We start from the raw sequence: 27,246 nt of genomic DNA, 5'->3' as shown, positions 1-27,246 counted from the left end.
GCTCCTGCAGGAAATGTGTTTGTATCTCTCTCTGATTGTAGGAATCAAACCCAAAGGTCTGCATTAGTGGCCAAGACTTCAACAGACATGACAGAACATTGAGATGTGTCTTTCTGTTGCTTCTTTAGCCCAGTCTGGAAGAGCTTTTTCTTTCTTTCTTTCCACAAAGAAATTAGTGAATATTTTTGTACACATTCTTCAGCTATACTCATCTCTTGTGCTTATTTTCCCACAGTTACAAGTGGTTTTGTTTGTATTTTTCTTTTCCCAAAATTCATCATACAGATTCCAAAACCAAGTTGACCTTTCTCCCATTGCCAGTCTACAAAATCAATATTTTCACTGGGTTCATTTCATTGGTTTTTATAAACCAAATTCATTTTCTATTCCTAATAAGGGAAGATCTGCTTCATTCAGGCAAGCATCCTCCTGTGTTATGCAGAGCACCTTGCAACTCGCTTGAATGGCTTATTTAGGAAGCAGACAGATTCAAATAACCATTCTTTGAGAGTGTCACAGATTTAATCCAAAGCGAAAAGGTTAGGAATTCCCTGTGTTGGGCATAAGCTGGTTTTGACTGTTTCATTTTTCACACCATCCTGTGCTTGGCCTTTGGGGAACCTTTATTAAGAACACATTTCTAAGTACTTGCTGCAAGATGTAGAAGGTCAGTGTTCCATCAGTGCTGGTCTGTGCAGAGCGGAAGAGCATGAGCATGCAATATTAAATACATTACTTGCCCCAATCTGAAAGACTGTCACTGATTAGCAAGGAGGGTTCAAGAGAAGGGGCATGTTCTCCATAGTGACAGTGTTTCTGCTCGTTCGCCATCCATCACCTCTGAACTCTCTGCCTAAGCGTGTGTCTTGGGTCAGTGCACAGAGGTAATGTGAAATTCCAGCTTGGCATGCAGATTTTGCATACCGCTAAGGATAGTATAGTAGAAGTCAGAAGAACCCAAGACAAGCCGTGCTACATCAAACTAAAGTTTTGTCTATCACAGCTTGGAAAAGTTACTGTTTTGGATTATACTTCCCAGACTCCTCCAGTTACAGCTCTGAGTATAGTTCGCCATCTGCAAGGAGCTGCCTTCCTCTTCAGCTGGAGTGGTCTCACTCTGTACACGTTTCTCCCATTCCCTCTTCTTACCAGAGTAGTTGCCACACTTTGCCAAAACCAAGCAATCTACATCCTAATCACTCGGTGGTGGTCCAGACAACAACCCTGGTTTGCTCCTCTTTTCCATTTGTTCAGCTTCCACACTGACCAGATCTCCTTACCTTGTAAGGCTGTGTCAGACATCCCAACCTCAACACTCTCCCTCTGTCAGACTTGGAGAATTGTACCCTAGATGCTGTGCTGGAGGTGCTCAAAGACCATCAACCAGGCGTTCTTACACCTACAAGTGAAAAACATTCATAGATTTACTACAGGCACTTTCTGTTGATGTTTCTGAGGCCAACTCTGATCACGTTTTGGACTTCTTACTCTTTCTTTTTTCATAAGGCCTATCTCTGTCCCCAACTTGGAAGGCAAGAGGTGATACTAAGAGCCAATCATGCCCTATCTATCTATATAAAGTCACCAACTCCGGTCCGGCCTAACATTCTACCCATCTGCCTGCCTCCTAGCCCACTAGGACACCTGTAGAATCTGTGAAAGGATCAGGAGGCCTTCAGGCTAATAACTTAGACCAGAGATGTTATTTGAACAATTGTCACCAAATACAGTACCAGGTGCCTAGCTTTCTTAGGACCATCTAATAATGCTCAGGTTGTTTAAGAGAAGGGATAACTCAAGACATTTTGCTGCCTGGTGTAAAGGGGGGAAAATGCTTCGCTCCATACATAACCTGGCTGGCTGGGGACTCATATATTAATTAGTGATGATAGAGCACCTTTTACCATACCTAAGAGCAACAGGTTAACTTAAGGGTCCCTGGGCAAGCCATATAGCATACACTCATCTCTGTCTCTAGCACCTTGGTATCCTCCTCTTGGAATACCTGCTGCCTGTGGCAGCCTCACTCTAATGGCAATGCTGGGACTATTTAAGTGATATGAATGCAAATAGTCTTGCTTAGAGATCTGAAGAGAAATAGGTAAAGGGACATGTTTTTGCCTGGCTCTAATAGATAGAATTATCATCACGGATGGCAGAAATGAAATCCTTTAACAAACTAAATGTGTCAGCAGAATTTAGCAGAGTCTGCTGGAGAAAGAGAGTGAAAAAAATCTACACTTCCAGTCAGCATGTTGCCTCTCCATCCTCCCATCCTTTTCTTTTGAATGCCATTACAGCCAGAGGTTGCTTTGGAAATGGATGCTTTCCAAAGTTTGCCACCATATATAACAAATTAGGTGCTAAAGAGACCAGGAAGGCTGACTGCTAGCAATAGTTCAGAGAAATGATATAATTTTATGAGGCAGGAATACCACTGGTCACTGAGAAGTGTCTGGACATGTCAAGGAACAGAACTTGAGAGAATAAATACAACCTCAAAGTAGATAGAGACAAATGTCAACTTTATAAGTAGCAAAAATAAATTCATGAGAGAGAGAGAGGGTTACGTCTAAGATGATTTAACTGACAACTCAGAGACTCCGGTCATGGTGAGCGTGGCAGGACCTAGAAATGAAAAGAAGCCTCAAAGGATGCAAGGCTGGGTGGGATGTGGGATGTTGATGCAAAGCTAGGCTGAATCTCCGATTTTCAAATGACTAGCATTGAATGCTAAGATAAAGGGACAATTGCTTGCTGTTTAGCTCTCTTGAGGAGAAGAGAAGAATGATGAAGAACACCAGTAAACAATATGCACAATCCAGAAGAGTTGAGGGGTTCACCACCAGACATTCTTGTCTTTACAGTAAAGACTTCAAAGGTTGAATGTGATTAGAAGAGTTCTTCCCCACAGTGTCCTCACCTGGAGGAATCCTATTTTGTCCAGCTGAATGTGCAAATATGCATCCCTTCAGACCCTTTATTTCCTTATGCCGAAATATGAATCTGCAGTCAGTGGGAATGTTGGGGTTAGTAAGCCTAGCCTTACTCCTGCTTCCATGCAATCTTGTTGAATATCTCAAGAGAGTGAACAACTGAATTTCCTCTGCATGATGAAATTCTTTGCAGAACAACAGTGTTATTGGAAAGGATGTATGGTGGCAATGGCAAATGTCATCCTAAAGTGCACAGAAGTGGAAAGGGAAGCAAGGAACAACCTGTAAGCTAGCATGCAGAGTCCAGAAGGTATTATGTAAGGCCTTGAGGCCCTGGTTTGGAACCAAGGAGAGCTGCCTTGGAAGCTCCAGCAGAAGGCAGATGTGGGTCCTAATAAATGTATACAACTCAATTGCTTTCTTGATTGACTAGTAAATCAAGCCAGCTGTCTTGAGTCCCAGTTTTAGGGAAATGATGCAGCATAAATAAAGATGATGATGATGTTCCATTTTAGCACACCCTGCGTACCCTGTGCTATATTTGGGTTCCCCATATTTTCATATTTCATATCTAGAGCCAGCATGTTCTTAAGAGGCCCCAATGGCCTTTTGGAACACTAGATGAGGTTCCTAGGAGAAAAGGAGTGAAGACTCAAAGGCATGTGGATGATCCAGGTAATAATACAATCAAGGTTGAATGGATATACTAAATCCTATGCCTTTCCTCTTGCACCAAGAGACAAAATAAGATCAAGTTTCTGTGCTCCTAATAAATATGATTTGCCTTGTAGAGCTATTGTAACAATTACAACAAAAACAGGCATGTGGTGCACCTCGAATACAAAGAAATACTATATCATGTACTGTTTCTTTAAGAAGATAAAGTTGTTAAGTTTCATAATATCCAATATTTAGTTTCTTGCTTTTCTAGGACTTCTAAATCCCGCTGACTTGAAGAACACTGTGCTGATTAAAAACATAAAATAGAGAACATGCATATGAAATGTTTGTAAGTGGTTGTTAGACTCAATTGCAGCTGAGAGCCTCTAGAAATAACTCATAGAAATACTAAGAACAACTACTGTCCCCAGTGTTCTCACACACATATCCTAGAACTGCTGGTCTTGAAGGGCTACTCTTGAGAATCTTTGCACACTTGAAGAAACTGTGGAATGAAGGAGCAACTTGGCTGCTTGGCTTTAGCAGTCTGCTCTCCTCTATTGTTCCCTGTGGATTGATGAAACCTGTGGCAATGAATCTTACCTGCTAAGAAGCTCTAATTCCTGTACATCATGAAACAAAATTACAATAATCAAGCCACTCTGGAATAGACCTACAGAGGCAATAAATCTTCTGACCAAGGCAAGCCAATGCACAATTCCAAGCATATCATGAAGGTTTCCAACTCGGATGCCCTCTAGAGGCATGCAGACTAATGAAAGGTTTGTCATAATTATATAGGTAGGGGTACATGCATTTCAGTCTCACGATAACACAAGCCTGGCTGTGCGATCCATTCAGGATGCTGAGCACAGGGCCTGATTCCCCAATGTAACTGCCTGGCAGATAGGGTAGCGGAACGGCCTTGGCCTGAGGCAGAACCCGCCAATCAGAGTCAGTTGACAAAGCGCTTGCCAGGCACCAGATTAGAGCAGCTTCAGAGGCAGAGAGCTACGCTGATGCAGCAGCAGAGGGAAAGGCGATGGAGAAAGCAGAGAGAGCACAATTATTCTAATACTATTATGCAAATTGCTTCGCAAAAAAAGGAGAGGCGGCTTATTTGCGCCTGTGTTCTCTGCTTTGACATTCACGCAGCAGGAGAAGCCCGTTTCCAGATGCTCTTGTGTTTTGGCAGGTGCAACATTTCGATGCCACTGCCTGCAATGCAGGTCAGGTAAAATTAGGCCACGTTTTCCACAGGGGCAGGGCATGCCTGCGCAGACAACAACAGAAATATATACATTTTCAAGGGATAAAGCAGGGCTAGCCTGAGACATTTTCCAGAACCTGAAACAGTGCCATCACTATGGGGGTCCAGGGAGTGCAACCAGGACCAGGTGACACTCCAGAAGAGGGGTGACACCTGGTTGGGCCCCCCTCCTGCTAGCCCTCTCAGCTTTGCTGAGGCAGTAGAGACGAAGGAAAGGGCCAGGAGTGGCTCTCCCAGCTTTGTTGTAGTGGAGGAAGCCTCCTCATGAGGATACGTCTATCACCATGGCAAAGGAGTGGGCCAAGTGTGCCCTTTTGGCCACCTTCACCATCACCCCAGCAGTGCCCCTTGCAACAGGAGACACCAGGGATGGTCACACCACTGGTTTGAAAGATCACATTTTAAGATTATAATTCCCATAAGAAGTGAGATTTGGGGCCTTGAACTTGCCCACAACTACTTAGTGCCTGAATATCAGCAGACTGGGCAGCAGGGACTCCTGTCACCTGGTTACCCCACCCCATATAATGCAGTATATCATATTTCTATCTTTCTAGCAGGGATGGGCAAATGTTAGATGGTTGCACTGGGCTCCAGGTGACCCTGGACCTTGAAGTACTCCTAACCACACATCCCAACACTATTTTTTCTGTCCCCACTGCTCCCTTGTGGATGTGGGAGGCTGATTTCACTATATTTTGACCTTCTGTGGGCCATTTGAGTCCCAGGAGAGTCCTTTTTTCCCAACAGAAAGTGATCTGGTTGTCACTTTTGCATTGATCCTTCTCTCCACATCTCCTTTCACATAATTTAACAGACCAGTGTCCCTATCACAGATACTGAAGGTTATCGCATCAGTGCCTGAAACGTTTCTATTCTGTTCCGAAAACGTTTCAAGATGTAACGTTATGGGAACGGATATTATCGCATTCGAAAATGTAAAGCGTTCCGAGAACGTAACGGGAACACAATTTACCGCATTTGTCCTTATAGGAAGCGTGATAAGTATGAGAACGTTTCAATATTTGCACATGCGTATTTGTAACAGTGTATTCTTGTTCATGAGTACCACATACACAGAACAAAAGGCTTTTACAGGGAGATATTTGTGCAAACACAACCTAATCTTTGTATATACAAGATACATATAGACACACACACACACACACATATACACACATACAGTCCGCAATCTATATATACAAATATATATATATATATATATATATATATATATAATATGCATATATATGTATATATTGTGTGTAATATATTTATATTATATATAATATATATTTTGTATATATTACATATTTAAAATATGTATATTGTATATATATTGTATGTATACTTTTAGACACACACACACACACATATATATATATAAATGTTATACATATACATAAACATAGGGTTGCCATCCCTGGGGACCTCCAAACTAGGAAAAATGTAGGACAATGTTTTAAAATGTAGGACTTTTTCCTGGCCAGGAAATTTAAAAAAAAAGGTCCTACATTTTTAAACCTTGTCCAAGGCCTCGCTGGGGCCTGGGAGATAGCCTCTCTCAAGCTCCAGCCAGGCTTTGGAGGACTCTGCAGTCGAGGAGCCCCATCCAGGGCCAGGCTAGAGCTTGGGAAACAGAATGCAGGGAGGGAAGTCCTTTCAGCCAATCACAACAAGGCAGAACATGGGAACGGAAGTAAGAACGGATTACATTACCGCTCTGACATTTCTTGGACCGTTTTAAAAACGTTTCCACAAGCTTGGATCACTTTCTCATCCGTTCCCTCCGAGGAACACATATGGAACGCTTTGAGGGGTATGTAGAACGCGATGGGAACCCGATGGGGACAAAAACGTGCGGTAAAGTTGAAAGTGTTCCGTTCCAATCGGGTTCCAAAAATGTTCTCGGAACGCGATGTGATAAACTCCACTGTCTCCATCAGGGTGGCTGGCCTTCCTGGCAAGGAATTAGTCATATTAAGCATGTTATAGTGTACACGGGCGTAGTGGAGCCAGGGTTCAAATGGTTATCTGGGAAGAATTATATTACCCTCCACATCCCTCAGGTTTAGTTGCAGCCTTCACAGTAGGTAGATGGTCGTAAATATATGAGCTCTCCCTGCTGTAAACCAAACTGTTTACAACTCCAAACTGTTTGCAAGCATTGTAAACATTTGGAGTATCTTCGTCTTGAAACAGGTAATGAACATCCATTGGCTCTACAATATACTTCCTTCTGGTGGAGATGAAAACTGCTAGAACTGGTTTACAGATATGGTGCAACACAGCTGCCTGGGGGCATGAGAGTCATGATAAGCACCTGCATCTCCAAATTTGCCACTACAGGACTGATGGTATGCAGCGTCGCAGTCAAATTGCACCAAACACTGGAACTGGTGAGGGACAGAGGATTACATAAATGTAATGTGTCAAATGTTGGTAATTCACACACTTCTGAACCTTCCAGAACAAGCTGTTCTCAGAAGGAGAGTATGAATATGCAGGAAACCATGTTAATGTCAGCTGTGTACTGCTGCTTGCGTGTGTGTTTTTACACACAGACACACACACAATGAAGAGGAGCAGCAGTAGCATAACACCCCATTTATTAGGCTCAGTTGACAGTAGCCCTTATCAGATGAGTCTGGAACTGGGGGTCTTCAGCACTGGGCGGTTCGAATTCACGTTATTTCGCACAATACCATCATACCAGCATTCGAATGGCCCAATCCGAACTCACGTGAATGCGCGAGATGCCGAACTGAATGCGTACTGGCTCCTCTTTTTGGAGCGTGTTGGCCAGTGCGCTGATAAGGGGATTGGCAATATCCTGGATTGGGGCTCTGTTCGATCTCAGTGCGAATGGCTCTGGTGTGACTACCCAATCCTGAATTCCATCGCAAGACCCCCAGATTCCAATTTTAACTTCCGGTGGGTCTTTCCTCTTGCCGGTTCCAGGGAAGCGGGGGGGGGGGGGGGCGGTTCCAGCGGCCTCCTCCTCCTCCTCCCGGCTTGGGAGCCAGCATAAGCTGCATCCCAAGAAGGGAAGAGGCGCGGGGGGCCGCTGGAATCGTGGTTCCGGCAGCCTCCTCCTCCTCCTCCCGGCTTGGGAGCCAGCATAAGCTGCATCCCAAGAAGGGAAGAGGCGCGGGGGGCCGCTGGAATCGTGGTTCCGGCAGCCTCCTCCTCCTCCTCCCGGCTTGGGAGCCAGCATAGGCTGCATCCCAAGAAGGGAAGAGGCGCGGGGGCCGCTGGAACGGCGGCGATCGCCGCGATTCTAGCGGCCCCGCGCCTGTTCCCTTCTTGGATGCAGCTTATGCTGGCTCCCAAGCCGGGAGGAGGAGGAGGAAAAAAGCATCCCCATTTACTTAGATGGCCATCCAGCCTCTTTGACAGCCGCTGGAACTGGTCCTCCCCCCCCCCCCCCCAGAATACATATTCACACACTCACACACACACACGTACAACCGGGCATTGCTAATTTGTTGCAAGGGAAGGTCATGGTAACGTTAAAACCAAGCAGGAATGTAGAGAGGAAACAGAGAGGAATGTAGAGAGGGCACGTTGTATCGCGATTGTTAATGTGCATGAGCTGGCTCTCCAGCTGTTTACCGGGCTGTCATGACGTGACCTCCCCTTTCACCCCGGAAGCGTTTAAGGTCGCAACCCATGCAGGGCACCACTGAGCATGTGCGAGGGGGCCGATACGAATCGGCCAATCCTCATGTTGAGCACCGGTGTGACAAAACATTCTGCACTGAATGCACTTCGCGCGAATGCGTATTGGCCAATTTGAATCATGCCAATTCGGAGGGGCTCCCAGGTATGATGGTATTGTGCGAAATAACGTGAATTCGAACCGCCCAGTGCTGAAGACCCCCAGTTCCAGACTCATCTGATAAGGGCTATTCTTGGTGACTTGGTAAAGGACAGTATAGAGATGATAGAATGCTGGCCTTTGAGTCTCTTGAGAATGAAACCTAGAGAGACAGATGGAGATGTTTGCAAGCATCATCAGATCACCAGTTCAATATTTTTCAGAAGTTCCTTTTCACGGTGTCAAGAAGAAATCCTTCATCTTAAAGTGAAAAAGCCAGTTTTAGCAGTTGACCATCTCACCACAGGGAGCAGGTCTTTATAAAGCTGAGAGGTCTTAGTGGTTTATTCAAGCACTGTCCACCTTTGAATAGTTTGCATTTCAACAGGAAGATATGTATTATGCATAGGGGAAATTAATTTTCTCTCCAGCCCGCGAAGACTGCAGCTAAATCTAGAGAGAACTGGGGAGCTGGATGAGGATGGCAGATAACATCACCGTCTTTGCTAAGGTCTAAAGGTCCTGTTCCTTTGACCTTCTGAGCACTGGCTCCACCACACTCCTGGGTTTGCCTCACTGGGCATTAAATTGACCAGCACTCTTCCAAACAAGAAGAAACAACAGGAGCTGGAGGAAAAGATAAGAATGCATTCATTTATATATTTATTTATGTCATTTTAATGCCACTTTTCTCCCAGGAAGGGACCCAAGGCGGCTCACAAATAAAAACATTGTAAAACACTTTACAATAAAAGTGTTATAAAGAATTAAAAACATCAAATAAAACCATATAAAATTACATATATTACAAACTACAATACACACCCCATATAGCAACACCCCCCCAACCATAAAAGGCCATTTTATTATTGTGTATTAAAAGCCCGCCTGCATAAAAGCGTTTTCGCTTGCCAATGAAAGGAAAGCAGGGAAGAGGCCAGTTGAGCCTCCCATGGAAGGATATTCCAATCTGGAGGGTAGAAAGAATCACCAAAAAGGCTGTCTCTCGCAATTGCGTGTGATAATAGTTTTTGCTTTATTTTCGGGATGCTTTAAATGCGCTTTAATCTCTCTTTAATGCCAAAATTAGTGTCCTCACAAGGTGAGCCTGCAATGGTGGTGGGACTGACATAAAGTCTTTCCTTGAAAATCTTAGAGCTCATACAAGAAAGGAAAACAAGTGGAAGTTGGGGGAAGAAAGGATGGTCTGGAACAAATATGGGTTGCATCCACGTTGGAGAAATAATCCAGTTTGACACCGCTTTAATCGCCATGGGTCAATGCTCTGGAATTCTAGGCTTGTAGAACAATCCCCCAAATTCCAGAGCATTGATCTATGGCCGTTAAAGTCGTGTCAAACCGGATTATTTCTCCAAAGCGGAGGCAGCCATTGTTAAGTCACAGGAAAAAATGCCCAAGATAGAAGGCTTCCTCAAAGCAGTAAGTTTATACTCTACTTGGGTTCTGGTCATTCAAAACGCAAGGCTGAAAACTGATCAAACAAGTAGAGTTTGGGACAGAATTGCCAGTGGGAGGATAGAAGGCCTTGGGATATAACTTTATGGATGTCAGAATAAGTTCGGGGGGGGGGGAGCATTTAAGAGTATCATGACTCATAAGAGTCCCTATAACTTAAGATGCATAATAACAGTCTCATGAGAACCATGTTAACTTCAGAACTGAAGTTTGGGAGTGTGCATTTGAATGCTTTAAAAATACTCTGCTCCAGGGCCAGTTTTGAAGTGAGTTTCAGATGCTGGTCTCCTGGGTTTCTGTAAATCCAATGTGGATGGTGGTGCCATGTTATCTTTAGCTCAGGGAGCAAAATGGCTTGTATCAGCCATGACTAAGAGCTTAAGAAACTGAGGGACAAGCCAGAAATAATAAAAATACAGGTCTCCAAAATTGAGACATCTATTCAAAAAAGCAATCAACTTGAAACTCAGATTAGTTTTTTACATATATTTTACAGATATGTGTAAACATTTCTAAAATATAATTTTAAAAAGTTAAAATATACGCATGCACAAATAATTAATTGCATTCCTAACCAGAATGGATGGATGGTTCAAGGATGTTAGACCTATTCAAGTTGTGTACAAACTCAAAAGTATGCATTTACTGGACTTTCCAGGTAATCCCTCTGATTGATTAAATTAATATGGGCTTGAAGAAGAAAGGACTACGAAACGTTTAATGCTAGCCTCCATGAAGAATGATTCCATATTCATTTTGCATTTTAAAAGTGTTCTTTAAAAATTGATTTCTCCTTAGCCCATCTACAATTTGCATTTCAAGCCATTTAAAATATTGTAATATATTAGGAAATGTAGTTCAATTATTTAGAAGATCATTAAAATGTGCATAGAAAATTATGTCAGCCCGGGCAAATGATTACGTATCCCTCCAACAGGAAAAAAAAAAGAAACCCTTGAATTAATGAGGGGAGACCTAACATAGACATTCAAATTTTCATAAATGGCATTGAGTTAAGCATGGGTTCACAAACAAATCTTTGTTATCTGATTGCCTAGGCTTGGTCAGTATTGACTAGCCGCTACATGTATGAAGTGACTTCATGGGAAAGGGTTGTGTTGGAAGAGATTTAAGGATAGGAGAAAGTTACTAGCCCTCTTTCAATGTTTAGTATGCATGTGTAAACCCACTTATTTGCTGAGATAGTGGTAACCACTGGCACAGGGAAGCAGTTTGAATGTCAGCATGAAATCAGGAAGCCTGGGTTCATAACCTCACTGAATTATGTGGCTCACAGTGAGCTACATAGTTCAGTGGGGTTATGAACCCACCAGCAAACAGGTGGGTTTGATTATCTTGGGCCAGTTACCATCCCTTGGCCTAACACTATTTCTACATTATAGAATTGTTGTGAAGATAAAAAAATATGAGATCTTAATCTTAAAACTTAAAAAAATATGAGATCTTAAAACTAGTGTGGCCAGTTTTGCAAAACAGCAATATGGGATAGCCAACATTCATGACATGCAAGGATGACAATCAGAAAGTAGCTAATCAGGGAGAAAGGCGAGATATAAGAAAAGTAACAACAACAACAACAACAATTCTGTGTTTTACCTCAATAGCAAATGAAAGTACAGTTGGCCCTCCTTATCCATGGATTCAAGCATCCATGGCTTGAAAATATTTTTTAAAAAGGTATAAATTCCAAATAGCAAACCTTGATTTTGCCATTTTATATAAGGGACACCATTTTCCTATTCTATTGTATTTAATGGGACTTAAGCATCCACAGATTTTGTTATTGATGGTGGGGGGTCCTGGAACCAAACCCCAGCGGATAACAAGGGCCCACTTTACAGAACTGATTTCAGTTAACCCACCAATGTATTTCTTGGCAAAGTTAACATTCCACATTCATAAGTTACACGATGCACACACCTCTGTGTTTATGAAGGGCCCACACCCCAAATACAGGAAATTTTAGCATCCTTTTCCATCTATATAAAAGAAAAAGCTTTCCAACCCCCTGTACCCCCCAGTAAGGAACATCTCTTATACAGCTGGCCTTCTGTATCCATAGATTCTTTATCCATGCATTCAACTATCCACAGCTTGAAAATATTAAAAAATATATAAATTCCTAAAAGCAAAGTTTTGCTTTTTTATATAAGGAACACCATTTTCTTCCACTGTATTTAATTGGACTTGAGCATCCACAGATTTTCTTATCCATAAAGGACCCTGGAACCAAACCCCCAGCAGATATCAAGGGTTCACTATAGTAACGGACACCAGGTAAATCTACCTGACAAAGAATGGTAGAGGACTGGCAGTCTTGCAGGAATGCTTATGCTGTTTCCCTGATTTTATGTTCTACAGTACTGTACTTGTATATTTGCAAATAAGAGAAATGTTATGAACAATAGTATGAAAGTCTCTGGTGTGATTCTCGTCCAAAGGAAATCTGTTCCGCATCAGGATGCCCATAGGAACATTTATATTTCTAGTTAAGACTGGTGTCAAGAGAAATCTGTAATTCTGGCCTTTTATTCTTTTGCCCTCTTAGTCTTGAATCTGATTCCTTTAAATAATGATATATTTCAAATACCAATTGTAGCAATGACCTAAATTTGTCCAATAGCCTTGCTGCAATGGATTAAACCGCAGAGACCATATTTCCTCACTTTTTAGAAGTTAAAATATAATCTCATCTTATTTCTGATAGGCTTATTGCAAAGAAATGGAACTGCAACTCGCAAGTCCTCACCTAGGCTGCAGTGATGAATAATAAAGAAACTTCATGGCTCTCATTTCCCAAAATCTTTGCTTGATATATACAGCAAAGTGCTGATGGCTTCTTTTGAAATCATCATGAACCTTTGGCGAACATAGGAAAAAAGTGCTTTAATAAGAGGAAAGCAGATCTATATTAACAGCCCATTGGGTCTCCTTACAAGAAGAAAACACAAAATACAAAATAGCAGTTTTAACAGGGATATGCAGACTTTTGCATAGGATGGGGAACCTTTTATGCAGAAGACTGCATTTCTACAAGGGGAGTTCTATTTCCAGGGCAGTGCAATCTAAGTCTGCTTTTCTTTGGATGAGAACATATTGGAAGTTCAAATGGTAAAAAGTCTGATCCAGTGATGTGAGGCTTCACCCTTTCTTATCCTCCACCCCCCCCCGAAACCCCCCTTTCTTTCTCTCATTTTCTCCTTTTCCACCAGAAAGCTACTGAGGGCATGTTCATACATGGCAATTTTAAAAATGAAAGACCATACTGAATAATATACAGTAGTTTTAAATGCCACCCAAAAGCTCAGCAAGGATAGAATGACCCTGATGTCTCTTGGGATGGAGTTTCTCAACTGGGCTGCTGTTACAGTCAGCCCTTCTTATACACGGATTTTTTATACACGGATTCAAGCATACACGGTTTGAAAATGTTCCAAAAAAGTATAAATTTACCTTGATTTTCCATTTTTTATAAGGGACACCATTTTGCTATGTCATTATTATTTAATGGGACTTGAGCATACACGGATTTTGTTATACACGGGGGATCTTGGAACCAAACCCCAGCGGATAACAAGGGTCCACTGTACTGAGAAAGTCCTGTTTTGTGTGTTCACTTGCCTGGCCTCTTGGGATGCCAAAACACAGAACTTCTGTTGAAGATCCCAGATTCCCAACACATTCCTCTTGCAGATGAACTTAGCATTTTGCTTATAACATGCAGGAAGAAATAATTAAACCCTCTGTCATCAATACATTACCTAAATTTGTTAGGAGAAGGCATATTGATTTATTGACTGGGTCAGATCCTGTGTTACCCAATAGAATAATCATTCAAAAGTGCACCTGCAAGAGACAGAGATAAAATAAACAACCAAAGCAAGTTACAAATACAGCAGAATCAAGGAGCTGAGCCTTCTCTGGACTATCCCAGCTTCATTTTTGGGGGGATTGGACCCCCAAAAACTTCCTTGTTGTGAGATGGGGTTCAGTGGCAGAATCCTTTCACAAATAATAATAATAACATAGCCAAAAAGAAAAGGAAAAAAAGATGCCAGCCACAGATGCTGGCAAAACATCAGGAATAAACTCTTCTAGAACATGGTCACATCGCCCCCAAAACCCACAAAAAAGTATGGATGCCGGCCATGAAAGCCTTCGACTTCACAAAAAGAAAAAAAAGCCTCTTCCTAATGCAAGCCTTCTCCCCGATGCAGTTTTGGAGAAGGATCAGGAACCATAACTAGGTCATACAGCCCAGTTTCTGGTGGTTCATGGCAAAGGATGGAAAAGAATTTTCCATCAGTTTTTGTTTTTGAGATAAATTTGCCAACAGCCACACATTTCTTCAGATTTAGGATACATAAATTCCTGGCACAGCTAGATTTATCCATCTAGGAATGGAGCTTTGAGTGCTTAGCTCCTATAATCTGGTTTTGGAACCATGCATGCAACTAAAAATTAGGGTTACCATCTTTTTTTGAGAGAGAGGGACACCAGATCTTTAACATCTATTCTATAGGCAGGCACAAGAAGCTTCTCTTCATGCTGGGATTTTGGCAAGTGCAAATGGGAAGGAATTTTCTGTTAAATTCTAAATTTACCCAAACATGTGTATTTCTTTGTATTCAGGAAGAAAATAATTCGAGGTACACGAAATTCACACAAGGGAGAAAGTGAAGCTGATACATGTCCGCAGGCCTTATCGACCCTATGAATGACAGGCCTCCAAGATGCTGTTATTAACAGCCCTGCCAAGTTCTTACAAACTCAAAGCTGTGGCTTTCTTAGTTCAATCTATCCTGTTTTCCTACTGCCTTTCACTTTGCCAAGCACTATCATCTTTTCTAATGCTAATGCTGTCCCATAATATGTCCAGAATATGATAGCCTAAGTTTAATAATTTTGGCTTCTAGGAAAAGGCCTGATTTGCTCTTGGACACATTTGTCTTTTTGGCATTCCATAGCATCCACAGAAACCTCCTCAGCACCAGACCTCAAATAAGTTGAGAAGAAGGGACCACTTCTAGATGTCTTTTACCAAGATGAGACAAAGTAGTGCTGCCACTACCATTTTGATTTCTGAAGCGGGAGAGTTACTTTCCTTATGGGAACATTTAAGCATTCAGCTTCCCTCACTTGGCAATATGAAGTGAAGCGAAGTCAAGACAGAGCTTTATAATGAACTGCAGCTATGGATCCAACTGTGATCTTAAGCATATTTAAGGCAGCCTGTGTGCCCACTGAAGCCTTAATGCAAACAAAATGTGAAGTCCAGTAATTTAAAGGTGGATGAACCTGATGGATATCACCTGACTTCCTTCCCCCAAAACTGAGCCAGCAAGTGTATAATTTTCCACCCATTTTTGGATTACATCTCCCATTACCTCCCACTCTTGGCTGAGATGGCTGAGGCTAATAGGATAACAACATCCGGAGGTAGTAGTGTACTGGTAAATGTGGAAATACAGGTACTCGTCATGATATTCCTGTAGCCATGCCCCCAAGAAGACTGAGTAAATAAATAAATACAGGTGTTTAACAGCTTCACCTGATGAAGAAGCCAGTGGAGCTTTGAAAGCTTTGCCCAGTGAAGAAGCCAGTAAAGCTTTGAAAGCTCACATCATCTATTTTCTGCATTTTAGTTGGCCAATAAAGTTACAGTTGGCTGTTCACATTTGTGTCTTTGATTATTTGCAATTTGATTATTTGCAATCTCTCAAGGAATCTCCAAGTCCTCCAGTGCAACTTTTCTGGAACCTGATCGTAGAGTTGCGCTGGAGGACTTAAGAGATCACTAAAGAAAACACTTCTCTAGGCATTTGTAGGTCCTCCAGCATGATTCTATGGTCAACTTCTGCCCGATGTTGACCATAGAATTGCACTGGAAGATCTAGAGATTGCTAGAGAGACGCTCTCTCAGGTAAAAACATAGTGTTTTTCTATTTGCAGTTTTTCTGCTTTCATGGGTGTCCTGTGCTCCAGCAAATGTGGAGGGCCAACTATATTGCTGTTTTGTAGATTTTGGATGTTATTGCATTTTATAACAGCAATATGTGTCAGTGCGGTACCAAACAAAGTCTTGGGGAGTTCTGGAAGTACAATCACTTACAGAATAACTCTTAACTGCCCATTCAAGGCAAAACTGGTCCAGAATACTTTGCATTATAACAGGTAGTGTTCATAGCAATGCATTCTTGCTAGGAAAACCCATTATTTCTAGTAGATTGCAAGGATTGCAGACAAGCCTAGAAGGGAGAGGGAAATTTAAGGGGATGCAGATGAGATCGTCATCCCTGCTAATGGGGAAAAACCTGGTGCTTTGAACATTATTATCAAATGGGGAAAAGGACATCCTTGTCCTGCCCTTTCCCCGTCCTTATGGCGCCATCGGGAAAAGATTTTCAGACAACGTTGCGCTTAACCTGTCAGTGTCCTGTCATTAAACTACAATTGATGGTGATTGCATGAAAGACTTTCTCATGACATTGTGCTTATCCTGTCATTTGTCCTGTCACTGAAGTGGAATTGTCCTGTCACTTTGTATTAACAGGAGTTTGCATTAATACAATTCCACTTTAATGACAGGATAATAACAAGATAAGTGCAACATCTCTGAAATGCTTTCGGGTGATCGGGACAAGGACAGGATAAGGACAGGAGATGATCTCCATTGTCTGGAGGGTCATATGTTCCCAACCCCTGCCTTAAAATGACCATACTCAGCAATGTGCACCATGAAATAAAAAGTTCCCAGATGCTCATATTTTTGTCCCATCACCTTCAAATTGATATTCGCAACATCAGCACCCCCTTTGCAAAGTTAGTTCATTTCCCAGTGATGATGTGAGCTTAGTTCCTAAATGGACGTAGCCAGGATTTTGGGAAGGGGGGGGGCAGACTAAGTGCCACCATTATAATGGGGCTTGGGTGCGGCGGCGCAGCAGCACACACCATTCATTTTATCTAATGGAGGGGGGGCAGACTCCAAGAACCCCCCCCACCCTTGGCTTCGTCCCTGGTTCCTGCCTTCCCCATTCCTCATATTATTAAAACCCCGACAGGCGTGGGGAACCTAATTTTCTATGACACAGGGATATTTGGCCTTTTTCTAATTTCCCCTTTAGCTGTTTAGTCACATGGTTTAAAAAAAGTAAAGAAAGGAAATAAGCAGCAAGGAAATAAAGAAAAAAGTATTCTTTTTCTTACACCAATAAAATCCATTAATTATGGATCTCTCAAGCTATCCAGGTTTTTAAAAATCATTACTAAAGTGCAGCCAATGGCTCTGCTTATTGTTAACCGTTGAAGTAAGAGTGTAAAGTTTTAAAAATAATTACTATGTAATAAAAACCTGTATTTAGTTGCTCATAAATTTGCTATATGACTGTTTTGTGGCTCAGAGGAGGATTGCTTCTATGCAGGCTCTGAGCGCAAGGGATGTTGAGCCACTGGTTAGGAAGATGGGCAGAAACGGAGTAGTTGTGGATATTCTTAGGTATTGGCAAATTAAACTTCTCAAGGGACAGACTCTATAGTCTGGGGAAATAGATGGGGAAGGTGTCACCATCCAGATGTTGTTGGGCCACATCTCCCATTGGTCTCCAGCCTCCATGGCCAAGGTGTCCACAAGATCTCTTTACACACTGATTTTACAGACCATGTCTTTGAATTGTCAAATTTGTTTCCTTTCTTTCTTCTGTATGATTTTAAACACCTTTGCCTGATGAAGAAGCCAGTGGAGCTTCGAAAGCTTGCAAAGCATGTGTTTTGTGCATTTTGGTTGCTCTGAGGTGATCAGACGTCCTCCTTTTTCCAGGACACATCCTACATTTCAGCCTTCAGTCCAAAATATCCTCCATTCTGAATATAACTAAGAAGCATGGATTGATATTTATACAAGTGTTTTTAGCTTTTATTTGGTCATGTCCACTGTTTATCTAATGTCCTACATTTTGTCCTACATCTAATGTCCTACATTTTGCAGTGCCTTCTCCTCCTTTGCTATTTATGACATCTGGACATCTGGACAACTGAGGTCAGCCCAGTCAAGGTTTTGTGGATTTTGGATTAGACTGTACTTGGCTATGTGGCCATCAGGATATGTTTTCAGACTTCAGTGCTCAGTTGTATATATTTTATTCTTTAGGATTTTGGCTAGTTCTTTCATGGCTGCCTTTCCCAGTCCTGGTCTTCTTCTTCTGAGTACAGTTTCCATTCTGATCCATGTTTGACTCAAGGTATTGGAAATCCTGAGCCAGTGTGGTGTGGTGGTTTGAGCATTGGACTATGACACTGGAGTTTTGTTTGTGGTTAGCTCCTTTCGAGTTGATCTTGACTCATGGCGACCCTGTGAATGAGATGTCTCCAAGCCTCCCTATCCTCTACCTCTCTGCTTAGGTTCTGTAAATTCATACCTGTGTGGTGCTGGCCATCTGCCGTAATAAATTCATTCATTCATACCTGTGGCCTCCTTAATGGAGTCCATTTATCTACACATCAAAAGAGCCCTGGTGGCGCAGTGGTTATATGCTTGTACTGCAGCCACTCACTCACAAGCCATAAGGTTGTGAGTTCAATCCCAGCCAGGGGCTCAGGCTCAACTCAGCCTTGTTTCCTTCCATAAGTCGCTAAAATGAGTACTCAGCTTGTTGGGGGCAATTGGCTTACACTTTGTAAAGTGCTTAGGGAGTGCTTCAGTACACTGATAAATGGTATAGACTTTGACTTTTGCAGCTTTGATTATTCATGGCTTTTATTAATACATTCTCTCTAGGAACATCTAGGTCCTCCAGTGCAACTCTATGGTCAACTTTAACCAAAGGTTGCCCTGAAGGACCTAGAGATTGCTAGAGAGAACACTCCACTAGGCCTGTCACTCCTCTGGCGTAACTCTATGGTCAGTATCTGGCAGATGTTGACCACAGAGTTGTACTGGAGGACCAATAGAGATTCCTAGAGAGAACGCTCCACTAGGCCTTTGTAGCTCCTCCAGCTCAACTCTATGGTAATGTCTGGCTGATATTGACATGCAAGTTGCATTGGAAAACAGAGATTCCTAGAGAACATTGCACTAGGCCTTTGTTGCTCCTCAAGCACAACTCTATGGTTAATGTCTGGCCCATGCCCACAGAGTTGCACTGGAGGACCAATAGATTCCTAGAGAGAACACTCCACTAGGCCTTTGTTGCTCCTCCAGCACAACTCTATGGCCAGTGTCTCATAGACGTTGACCACAGAGTTGCACTGGAGGACCTAGAGATTCCTAGAGAGATAAAAACACAGTGTGTTTGTTATTTGGGGCTTTCCCACATTCCTGGGGTGGGTCCTGTGCCCCTTAAACCCAGCAAAAGTGGAAGGATGTGTGTCCAGACTATTATCTGTTTGAATTGTATCACAAAAGGACACTTCCCAGAGTGAAAGTGATGGCTGGAGACATAACCCGGTTTGGCACCGCTTTCACTGTGTGTCTGGCTCCAGGCTATGGAATTCTGGGAGTTGGAGTGTCCGCTCTGGGCCCACAACACACTCCAACTCCCAGAATTCCATAGCCTGGAGCCAGACACACAGTGAAAGCGGCCTCAAAGTGTTTTATTTGTGGGGTGTGTTTTGGGGCTGGGTTTGTGTTTCTCCTCAGGGGCCCTCAGAGTCTCCTCCTCCTCCTCCTTCCGCCTCTCTGGCTCCCCCTGGAGGCCTCTTGGCCCCAAACAACACGTGGGAGAAGGCGGCGGCTTTGTCCGTCGGAACGAAGAGGAGGAGGAGGAGGAGGCGGCTCCAGGGCGGCCTCCCTCCCTCCTTCCCTCCTTCCCGGCCGGCAGTGGGTCCCTGGCTTCCTCCTCCTCCTCCTCCTCCTCTCGGGCGCCTCCAGCAAGATGACAGCCGGGCGGCGGCGGCGGCGTTGTTGGCGCGGAGGTCCCTGGCCCCGGATGGTAGGTAGGGAGGAGCCCCCTCTCCTTCCAAGGCACCCGGCTTCCTTCTCCCTCCAGAGGAACAAGGAGGGACCCGGCCGCCTTGGCTCCTTCGCCGTCGTGGTGGCGTTTTTCTCAGGGGCCGGAGGGCTGAGTGTGTTCGTGGGCGAGAGGCGGGTCAGCCAAGGGACGGCCGAGCAGCATCCACACTGCAGGAAACACCCGCTTCGACGCCGCGGTAACTGCCCCGGCTCCCTCTGAGCAATCCTGGGCCTTTTAGCCTCGCTCCGGAACCACAGCCAAATACTTCGGAGTGATGCCGTAGGATTGAGCCACGGCACTCAAAGGGGGGGTCGGATACCACAGCTCCCAGGATTCCACAGCAGGGGGCCAGCGCAGTTAAACGGGTGTCAGAAACTACAACTCCCGGGATTCGGTAGGATTGAGCCAGGGCAGTTATAGGAGTATCTAAGACTACAACTCCCAGGATTGCATAGGATTGAGTGAGAGGGATAGCAGAAGCTACAGCTCCCAGGATTCCACAGGACTGAGCCAGGGCAGTTAAAGGGGTGCCAAAAACGACAATTCTCAGGACTCCACAGCAGGGAACCAGGACAATTAAAGGGGTGGCTAAGCTACAACTCCCAGGATTCCATAGGATTGACTCAGGGCAGTTAAAGCAGTGTCAGAAACTACTGCTGTTAGGATCCCATAGCACTGACCCAGGGCATTTCAAGGGGGATCTAAAGCCCAGGATTCCATAGCACAGGGCCAGGACAGTCAAAGGGGGTCAAAAACTGCAACTCCCAGAATTCCATAGCATTGAACCAGGGCAGTTAAAGTGGTGTAGAAAACTACAGTCCGCAGGGTTCCATAACATGGAGCCAAGGCACTTAAAGCGGTATCAAACCAGATTGTTTCTGCAGTGTGGATTGCTTGAGTGTGTGTCTCTCTGTTTTGAAGGGTGCAAAGAGCGGGGGCCAGCACTGCTTTCTGATGCCCATGAATATGCCATGGGATCAGCCTTGCCCCCTGCCCTGCCTTGGCAGTGGGACCCTCCCTCCCTCCCTCCTCCTTACCCTTGTTGCCCCACTGAGTTTGATGCCCAGCAGGCTCAAGTGGAAGGCGACCTCTGTGACTCGGCTCAAAGGTGGACATTGGCATGTTGTTGGCCATGGCAAAGGGTCATGACGGCATGGGGCTGGTCAAGGCACAGGGATGACCACAAGCATCCCTCTTCTCAGCAACCCCCAGTTCTTGCCAAGCTGACCCTTGTGAGTCCTGCCATGTTTGCCTATCAGGTTGCCCATGCAGAGTGATGGGATTGATTGTGTCTTCTTGCATGGCAGGGGGTTGAACTGGATGACTCTTGGGGGTCTCTTCCAAGTCTTCTAGGGTCCAAAACACACTGCAGAAATAATCCACTTTGAGACTGCTTGAATCGCCCTGGATCAGTGTTAAGGAATTCTGGGAACTGTAGTTTTGGGAGACATTTCATCTTTTCTGTCAGAGAGCTCTGGCTCCACAATCAGCTCCAATGCCTAGGGTTCCTTAGCACTGAGTCAGGGCAGTTAAAGGGGTCTCAAACTGGATTATGGGACTGTCTAATTAACTAAGTAAGCCTCTCTGAGAGCCTTTGCATCTGAAGAGCAGGGTATACATACAATAAATAGATAAATTCTCCCATGTGTTTTGGACCTGTGCTTCTGTGAATTAGGTGAGCTGCCAGCTGGAGCCAGTCTGTGGAGGAGAGGAGGCAGGTGTGCAACCAGGTAATGCCAGTCAGAACAAGTTTCCCCTCCCAGGTGTTTACCACCAGCCTCAGATGCTCAGATGTGTTTGTGTGTTTGTGTGTGTGTACAGGTGTGGAGAGAGTGCAGTTTTACCAACCTCTGTTTTGTTAGTAGTTTGTTAAATCCCATGGCATTGCCTTGGCACCTGGTGGGCTGCCTCTGCCGGAGGAAAGAAAAGACCCCCCTAGCCTCCCTTTTCTTCTGTGGCAGAGTCTGTGGGGCTGCAGCCTCCTCTTTTCTGCCCCCCCCCGAGATTTCGTAGCTTAACATCCTTCCATTTCCTTTGCAAGTGCCCACTTGTGTCAGCCTGGCACTTGGGTGGTATCAGCACTTGCCTCCTGGATCTAGTAGAGAAATGGCGTTGGAGCTGGTGAAGTTATGACCTTTTCCGCTTGGGGTGCACTTTTTCAGCCGGGTGAAACTGTACAGAGCAAGTTTTTGTAATTCTCGGGGGGGGGCACGTTTCTTTTTCAACACAACAGCATTCGCAATGGGATATGTGTGTGATGCTGCCATGGACGGCTCTGGATTAATCAATCGGTTGCTGGGACTGCAGCCTGAAGTCAATTGAGAAGATTTTGCTGTGATGTTCAAGGGAATTTGCTTACTCTGACAACATTACTGTTTTTCTTGGCCGTGATGTTTTCCTCTGGGTAAACCCAAAATCTGATAAAGTGTGGATTTTTTGTTGTTGTTGATATAATGCTAAGCTGAGAAATAGATAATGTTAACCTATAGACATCCCCAAAGCTGCCAGGTGTACCAGGTTTGAAACAATATGTTACACAGCATGTGTTCCACAATCAACCTATATTTTATTTTTCTATTCAGTGACAGACATTTGTGATACTTTTTGCAACTCAGATACTGTAGCCTGCAGGGTTATTTTGACTGGGTGAGTGTATTAAATCGTTTGAGTCTTGGATTATGCCACTTGGTTGTCTCATCTGACTTTAGCAGATGAGGGGAAGAGTATCATTGTGTTTAAAAAGTCCCTCCTCTGTGACCTGGGGTTGCATTTGCTGATCATGTCTTTACTTGCAACAGCTTTGAATGCTTTGCTCTTCGGTGGACAGTTGTGGAAGAAGGATCTTGCAGTCCAGAATAGCTTCCTGCAATTTACTATGCTCTGGATGTGGTGCTGGTTTGTGTGGGCCTGGAATTTCATTGTGTTCCTTGACTGGCCTTTGTCTACAGAGCTGTTGGCAGCTGGTATTTGGTTGTGAACTTTGGGTTGTGTGCTGTCAGTCTGCATTTGGTAGGTGCATGCATGCTTCTGTAATTTTAGCTTCTCCAGTGGCCTAACTTGAATCTGCTTCCTACTTAATTCCTTGCAACCTTGCTTACTCACACGCTTCCTGTTATCTTTCCAAGCCTTGAAGGATGCAAATTTCACCTGAAGTCTTATTTCCTAGTGGCCATTTCGAACTCTTCTGGATTGTCAGAACTACAATGCATGCTATGTAACTGGGTTTCTAGGCTCAACTTTGGGAGTGGGCAGAAGGTAGACTAGGTGTTGCAACTGTCTATGGTGGGAGTCATAGTACACACCTGTGGAGGATGGTAGGTTGGGGAAAGATGCCTTCAGATCAGCAGGAATGGGAGTGTGCACTAAAGTGATACAAATGCAATCTAGTTCAGTTACTGAAAACAAAATCTTAGGCTTGGACTGTGCTTTGATATATCCCAGTTTTTAATTCTAAATCTGCATATCTTCTGTCCCTAACCCTCCATGGTGGATCTTGGGAGATCTACAGAAAAACCAAACCAGTAAAACCAAATTAGATTTGACAATCCTGAAATCTGTCCATCCTTCCTGCATTTTTTTCAGGTAGCCTTCCAAAGGTTCCAAACATATAAGCAGGAAAGACAAAAGCCATCAGCAGCTTTGCAGGGGTTGTCTTTCAGACTTACTCAGTTGTCTCCTGGCTTTTTAACCTGGATCTGTTTTGTAGACGGAACAACATAAAACAAATTTCTTAAGATGGAGGCACTCCTTTGAGAGCAGTTTTAGAAAAAAGCACTGTGCAGAAATTATAAGCAGCAAAGAGCAAATGGGAAGCAGCATGTAGATAAATGGGGGGTGTTTTGTCATCCCTGACGTGTACTTTCAGTTTTTCAAGAGAGCCAGACTTGTGGCAATAGGGAGCTGCTCAGGATTTATAGGAGGAGCTGTGTTGCAAGCCCTTTTTATTTTATAGTTGCGGTTGATAACCATTTCAAGCTCCTGCAACAAACATTGCTCATTCCTTATGGAAACATCCCTGCCCAGCTGACAGGCGCTCCAGGTGACAGTCTTTTGTATAGCCGTTGCATGCTTGTGTCTTGGGACAGAGATGCGCACGTGTTTGGAGCTTCTGCAGTTGACCCTTGGCTATTTAAAGACCCAGGACTGTCGCGTCAATGGCAGATGGTGTAATTCGCCTGTTTTGGCTTGGCAGTTGTGTGCACCCAGCTTGAGGGCAAATGATTTGCTCAATCAGGCGAGATTGTAAGGAATGTTTCTGGTCCCTAGTGGGGCTTTATACCATTTATGACGCGAGGAGGGACTTCAATTAGTCCAGGAAAAGGAGTAGAATCTAATATTGATAGGCCTCAGGCATTATTTGCTGACAGTTTCCTCCATGTTGTGGTTTTAAGGACCTAAATTTTTCAGGAGAGATTACAGTAGCCTTGATTGTGATTGCTTTAGGTGCATGTTTTATTTTTATGTACTATTGATGCACGTGAGATCTTATTTTCCCCCCAGGTTGAAGCTGCCAATTTAAGTTGCAGAAGAAATCAGTTTTTATTTGGAAATAGAATCCCTCAGTATACAGGATTTCATGGTGGCACATGCTGAGCATTTAATGCAGGTCTGAGTGTTTTTGCATTTGACTTTTAAAACTTTGCATTTGATTTTTAAAACTCACACTTAAAACTCTGCTGCTAATGATTTGGAATTCATTCCTGAAAATGGATCTAAATCTGGAATGGGGGACTTCTAGTCCTCCAAATGAGTACAGTTCCCACAATCCCTTACCATTAGCTATGTTGATTAGGGCTTTTGGAAACTGTGGTCCAAATCATTTGGAGGAGCAAAGCTTCCCCTCCTCTGATCTGAGCCTGAACAATTCATTCTTTTCGACTACAACTCTCAGGCCTGTTACAGACTGCCAAAATAAAGCTGCTTCGGGTCTTTTTGGAGGTGTGCTGTTTAAATGAATCCGGAAGCTGCACCAAAGCTGCCCTCCAGTGCTTAGGAATGGAGTGTGGCTTTGGCGCGACCTCTGGACTCTTAGGACCCATGCATCATTTAAATAGCATACCTCCAAAGAGTCCCGAAGCAGCTTTATTTTGGCAGTCTGTAACAGGCCTCAGAATCCTCCAACTATTGTCTGGTGGAACCTCTCAGAGTTTCCACAAACTAACTTTTCCAAGATCTTCTCCTGATCTCTTGCTATAGGTTAAAAATTCTGGAACAATTTTTGTAATATGTTGAAAGCAGAAGCAAAGGAGTTCATGGAATCAAGGAAGGATTGGATGCATATTTAAAAGGTCTTATCTGTCACTTCACCACTTCATTCCAAGGTTCCCCATTCCATTTTGCATAGGCTGTTGGGTATCAAGAACCAGAGTTTGGAAAAGTTGCTTGGATGGCAGTGCTTAGAATCCCCAGGCACTGCTTTAGCTGTGGAACTGTGCCAGTCAAGGCAAGAGGCTAAACCTGGACTACATGCACCTGGGATGGCAAGCTTGTTTAACTACAAAGTTTAATGTGAACATAGAATGGGATTTCTTTCCTGATAGCTGTGTGGCAGCTCAGAGTTTGTCTAGCATTATTACATTTTGTCTTAAAAGAGCAGGGTCTTGACTTTAAAGGTAGCGTCCCCTCCCTCCAAGCTGGGTGAGGCAGCGTCTTGTTCCTTTTCAAAACTCACTTCAGTTGTAATTGATTCATCTTGAGCCATGTACAACTGAAACAACTACATATGGCTTTCCTGTTTGTCCCTGTCTCTTCTTCCTTTCTTCTTTCCTTCTGATCAAAGATTGGATTGGGAGCACTTTGGGATTGGTCCCATTCTCTTGTGTTCTATAAAGCAAAGGTGGGGAGGTTTCTTTCAATCCGAGGGCCTAATTCAGTTTCAGAGACAATTTCAGGGCTTGCATTCCAGTGGTGGGTGGGACCAAAGGCAAACAGATGAGTCTAAAATTATCCGCTTATTTTAGCTTAAAGCTTTTATTACTAGTAACTGAGCTAGTAAAAAGACTGGGAGGCATTTCAGTCTCTTAGAATCAGGGGGAAAAACCCTGAGTAAAGTTGGAAAGCCACCAAATCATGGTGTCATGAGGAAGGGAGGGTGGTCATCTAAGGAAGCCTAGAAGGTCAACCTATTGCAATGTTGGTTGAATTCAAAGACGTGTTGTATATACTGTAGCTACATATAAATCTAGAAATTCTAGTCAAAAAATTGACTCCAAAACCTGAGTCAACTTTTCCATGGGTCAATGTAAGTACTGTACTTTAACTCTTTTTTAAAAAAGGAAACATTCTCTGGTAAAAGACAAGAACATGATCTGTACTGGAAGTACTGATCCTCCTCTACTCTGTCATCCATCCCGCTTTAGTGTGAACACAAACAGTTATGCCTGCTGGAATTTTGTAAGTTCTTTGGCATTGTTTTCCTTTGTTTCTTCCTTTAGATTCTTTGTTGCATGTCTCTAAGTTTTACCCTTGACTTATCCTCAGGTCATATAAAAATCCATAATTTTGGCCCCCAAACTTGTCCTCTACTTTTACCTGAGGTGGATTTACATTCGAGTATATATGGTAGTTGTGTTAGTCTGGGTACAATCAGAGTGCAAAGGGATCTTGTGCACCTTTGAGACTTACTGAAGGATAGAAGCATCTGAGGAAATAGGCCGAAGGCTACAAAAACTCATGCTACCAGCTTCATGCTTTCAGTTAATCTCAAAGGTGCTACAAGACCCTACTGCAATACTGGCCTGAAATACAGCTTTCTCCCACAAGCAGGAGAGAGACAGGTGAGGTCCATAGAACCTTTCAGTAAAGTAAGTAACATTGCTGATAAAAACAGAGTAATAATCTTTGCAACAAATAATTGTGCTTTCAAGACTTATAGATATTTTAAACCTGTACAATATTTATTTATTTATTTACTGTATTTATATCCTGCTCTTCAGCCAGAAAGGCTATCAGCGTGGCTAAGTCAAAAATATGAGAGAACTGTTGTTGAAAATGAACCTTAGGTTTTTTGCATGCAAAATATAGACTGTACCACTGACCTGTGATTCTTCTCCGAGGTCTTATTGGATTGTATCTTACTAAGTTTTCTGGCTAAGAATGTAGGCTGAATTCAGA

At 43.5% G+C, this 27,246-nt stretch overlaps 1 protein-coding gene across 2 annotated transcripts in view; it reads left to right on the top strand.

The window, feature by feature from the left end:
• The first annotated feature begins 20,045 nt into the window (after positions 1-20,045).
• LOC149308879 (E3 ubiquitin-protein ligase MID2) overlaps positions 20,046-27,246 on the top strand; it is a 203,834-nt gene continuing 196,633 nt past the window's right edge. Inside the window, exon 1 of one of the 2 annotated variants that reach the window (XM_089536612.1) lies at positions 20,046-20,112. The gene's annotated coding sequence lies outside the window, so the exon portion shown is untranslated. Of the gene's footprint in view, positions 20,113-21,803; positions 21,864-27,246 lie in introns of those variants that run through there. The other variant, XM_089536613.1, reaches the window with a different exon arrangement.

This window comes from Sceloporus occidentalis, unplaced genomic scaffold (genome assembly GCF_023333645.1).
Source record: "Sceloporus occidentalis isolate IW3139 unplaced genomic scaffold, rSceOcc1.0.p SCAF_8, whole genome shotgun sequence".
Classification (NCBI taxonomy): Eukaryota; Metazoa; Chordata; class Lepidosauria; order Squamata; family Phrynosomatidae; genus Sceloporus; species Sceloporus occidentalis.
Note: the sequence above shows the minus strand (reverse complement) of the source record. Positions and strands in the feature narration are given on the sequence as shown.